Source organism: Rhinopithecus bieti, unplaced genomic scaffold, assembly GCF_001698545.2.
Source record: "Rhinopithecus bieti isolate Rb0 unplaced genomic scaffold, ASM169854v2 scaffold_1234, whole genome shotgun sequence".
NCBI lineage: Eukaryota > Metazoa > Chordata > Mammalia > Primates > Cercopithecidae > Rhinopithecus > Rhinopithecus bieti.
The window spans coordinates 554,382-557,942 of record NW_016803318.1 but is presented as its reverse complement, the minus strand read 5'-3'; the positions used below and the strand labels follow the sequence as shown (position 1 = coordinate 557,942).

The following is a 3,561-nucleotide window of genomic DNA, read 5'->3' as shown; positions in this document are numbered from 1 at the left end:
ATATATATATATATATATATTGCTCTATTGCTCAGGCTGGAGCACAGTGGCATGATCATAGCTCCATAATCTTGGATTCATGAGCTCAAGCAATTCTCCCAGCTCAGCCTCCCAAAGTGCTAGGAGTACAAGATGAGCCATTGTAGCCAACCCAGATACATATATTTTTAAATGTTTCATTGATGAAACTTACAGAACTTAGTTATTGATTGGATGTAGTTGACACAGGAAAGGAAGTCTTGACTCCAAGGTGTGTGTCCAGAGCTGATAGAAGTGTAATGGTGCCGTTAACATAAATTTAAAAATCAGGAAAAAGCTCAGAAGTGTAGAGGGAGGGGAGGTCTTAGTTTTGGGATGTATTGAAATATCAGTAGAATATGTAGAGAAAATGTCTAGCCAGTAGTTAAAATACAGACAGTAAATGATTTGTGACTGAATATATAGACATAATGACTAGCTTCATAGTAATAGGAGTAGTAAAAATCACACAAAAAAATTGTAATGCTGAGTGTTCAGTCCCTGAGCAAGGAGTGGGGTAGTTTAAGGGAGGGGCTGTCACCATCCTTGCTGTCAAGTTAAACTATTAACTAAATTCCCCCGAGTGCTAGCTTGGCTTATGCCCAGGAATGATCAAAGATAGCTTGGAGATCAGAAGCAAGAAGAGTCAACTACGTCAGGTTTCTCTTAATGTTATAATTATGAAAAGGTGGTCTCACAGGGACTTTGGATGAGAGAGTTTCTTTCTTTTTTTTTTTTTGAGATGGAGTCTCACTCTGTTGCTCAGGCTGGAGTACAGTGGTGTACTCTAGCTCACTGCAACCTCTCTCTCCCAGGTTCAGGCAATTCTCCTGCCTCAGCCTCCCAAGCAGCTGGGATTACAGGCGAGCACCACCATGTCTGGCTAATTTTTGTATTTTTTGTAGAGACAGGGTTTCGCCACGCTGGCCAGGCTGGTCTCAAACTCCTGACCTCAAGTGATCCGCCCGCTTCGACCTCCCAAAGTGCTGGGATTCAAGGCATGAGCCACTGTGCCCGGCCATGACGAGAGAGTTTCTAGTTGAGCGGCATTTACTGCCTGGTCATGGAATGTTAACTGAAACTACCTCTATCACTGAAGGACATAAAATGATCCTGATACCTGAAATACCCATACTGTCTGGGATGGTGTCAGATAAACATGTTAATGAGAATGGCAGTTCCCAGAGTTCCATACTTAAATGGCAATGGTTTATATAGGATCATGCTACCTGGGGAACGCCAGAAGGAGAGACTCACAGGCACAGATCCTCTTTTTCCCTAAAACTGACTCTAGAACTGCATGAGGAGCTGCCAGATTCCATGGTTCCCAATAAACAGTTCCCTCACTGACAAAAAGCTATTGGATTTGTGGATGGCAGTTTCAAAGTGAAAGGCCCACTCTTGTTTGGAAGGCTGCTCCTCTGATCATTTATCAGAATGAGCCTCTAGGCCCCACCCAGACTCCTGGAGCTGGTGGGGCAGAGCCTGTTGAGGAACCAGTTCTTGGCCATCTTCACCCTGGAGGAGCTGGCAAAGGAGGTCTTCTGTCTGCTGTTCATAGCAGCCTTCAGCAGGAGATGCTGTGAGATTCTAAAGGCCATGGCACAGGCCTGGCCCTTCCCCCGCCTCCCTCTGGGGTCCCTGATGAAGACACCTCATCTGGAGACCTTGTGAGCTGTGCTGAAGGGACCTGATACGCTGGCCAGAAGGTTCACCCCAGGAGGTGGAAGCTTCAAGTGCTGGATTTGCGGGATGTTCATGAGAATTTCTGGACCATATGATCTGGAGCCAGGGCCCTGTCCTGCTCCCCAGAGGCCATGAGTAAGAGGCAGGCAGTGGAGGACTGTCCAAGGACAGGAGACCACCAGCCCTTGAAGGTGTTCATAGACCTCTACATAAAGGAAAATACCCTGGATGAATGTCTACGCTACCTCTGTGGGTGGATCCACTACAGAAGAGGTTTAGTACACCTGTGTTGTAGTAAGGTACAGAATTACTCAATGCCCATTTCAAATTTCAGAAATTTATTGGGAAAGGTATACCCAGACAGCAGTATCCATGAGTTGGAAGTCTGGAAAAAGAAGTGCTCACTGAATAGAACAGGAAAGTTTGCCTCTTACCTGAGCCAGATGAGCAGTCTTCACAAACTCTTTTTAGCCTTGGTTATGGGTGTGAGTTATACATGCGCGGCCAACAGCAGTTCATTCCTGACTTGGACTCTCCATTCGTCTGCCTGGAACCCCCAGATGCTTTATATAAGAAAGGTCAATAATATTAAAGAGCACCTGGAGCACCTGCTCAGATGCCTCAAGAACCCCTTGGAGGCCTTTACATTCTGTCGTGCTTACCTAGCTGATCAGGACATGCAGTGTCAGTACCCAAGCTTCAGTCAGCTAAAGCAGCTGCACCTGATTCATATCCTAGTGTGAACCACCAATCTTGAGCCCTTTGGAGCTCTGCTAGAGAAAGCTGCTGCTGCTCTCGAGACCCTCGTCTTAGAGGACTGTCGGATCCAGGACTCCCAACTCCGGGTCATCCTGCCTGCCCTGAGCCGCTGCTCCCAGCTCACCACCTTCTACTTTCACGGAAATGAGACCTCCGTGAATGCTCTGAAAGTCCTATTGCGTCACATAGGCGGGCTGAGCAAGTTAAGACTGGAGACAGATCCTGCCCCTCTGGAGAGTCTTGACAACAGGGGTCATGTCAATTGGGAGATCCTCGCCCCAATTCGGGCTGAGCTGATGCGTACACTCAGGGAAGTAAGGCAACCCAAGAGGATCTTCTTTGGTGCCGCCCCCTGCCCTTCCTGTGGCTCATGGCCATCTGAGAAACTGGAGCTCCATCTTTGCTCCTAGGGAAGGCCTGGTTAGTGGGGTGGATAAGCTGTGTCCCAGACACTTGGGCACTAAACTCTAGGACATAGGTACATTTTTTTTCTTTTTTTTTTTTGAGACAGAGTCTCACTCTGTCACTCAGACTGAAGTGCAGTGGCACAATCTCAGCTCACTGCAATCTACGCCTCCAAGATTCAAGTGATTCTCCTGCTTCAGTCTCCTGAGTAGCTGGTGTTATGGGCATGTGCCACCATGCCCAACTAATTTTTGTATTTTTAGTAGAGACAGGGTTTCATAATGTTGGCGAAGCTGGCCTCGAACTCCTGACCCTGCCTCTGCCTTCCACAGTGCCAGGTTTACAGGCATGAGCAGCCAGGCCCGGTCAGGTGCATCTTAAAGGAAGCACAGAACCAGTGTGTTTCAGGCACGTGCTCACTGTGAGTAGAAGAACAAAGGTGACTAAGCAGGGGGCAGTACTGGGTGAAAATGCTGACTTGGCATCAATGAGGCCTTCAGGGACCTGTGTCCTAGAGTCAGAAATAGAACCTGAAGTTCTAGAGTGATGCAGGAGTTACCGCCGCAAGGATGGTTATTAAAAAATGTCAAAAATAAATGGAACCTGAATGGAAAAAAATTGTAATTCTAACACATAGCTGAGACAAGGACTTAGGCTAAGATAATTAGGCTAATATATATATATATATATATA

The 3,561-nt window shown here is 46.9% G+C and overlaps 1 pseudogene; it reads left to right on the top strand.

The window, feature by feature from the left end:
- Positions 1 to 1,455: 1,455 nt before the first annotated feature.
- On the top strand, positions 1,456 to 2,873 carry LOC108531345 (PRAME family member 17 pseudogene; annotated as a pseudogene).
- The last annotated feature ends 688 nt before the right edge of the window (positions 2,874 to 3,561 follow it).